Source organism: Etheostoma spectabile, chromosome 12, assembly GCF_008692095.1.
Source record: "Etheostoma spectabile isolate EspeVRDwgs_2016 chromosome 12, UIUC_Espe_1.0, whole genome shotgun sequence".
NCBI lineage: Eukaryota > Metazoa > Chordata > Actinopteri > Perciformes > Percidae > Etheostoma > Etheostoma spectabile.
Window position 1 is genome coordinate 598818 of NC_045744.1, and position 264 is coordinate 599081.

Below are 264 nucleotides of genomic sequence, written 5' to 3' on the forward strand. Positions count from 1 at the left end.
GTTCCTCCGACCACAGTTCCTGTAACTCTTCAGCTCCTGCTTCAGGACAGTCTTCTCCCTTTTCCGAATAGCAACCTAGTCAGGCCCACACAGCGCACCGTCTGTAAAAGCCATGCCGTCTGAATTACTACAAGAATGGACGGAATGCTGAGCTTTGAAAAGTGGACTGATGTGGAGGCGCAGGCGCTGCTGGCCATGTACGCCACCCAGGAGGTGCAGAGGGACCTGGAAGGAAACATCAAAATCTCCAGTGAGCTAGCGCAA

General features: G+C 53.4%; 1 protein-coding gene across 8 annotated transcripts in view; it reads left to right on the forward strand.

Moving 5' to 3' along the window:
• Window positions 1–264, forward strand: part of LOC116699374 (nuclear receptor coactivator 2) — a 60277-nt gene that overhangs the window by 25849 nt on the left and 34164 nt on the right. The gene's annotated exons all lie outside the window — the stretch shown is intronic.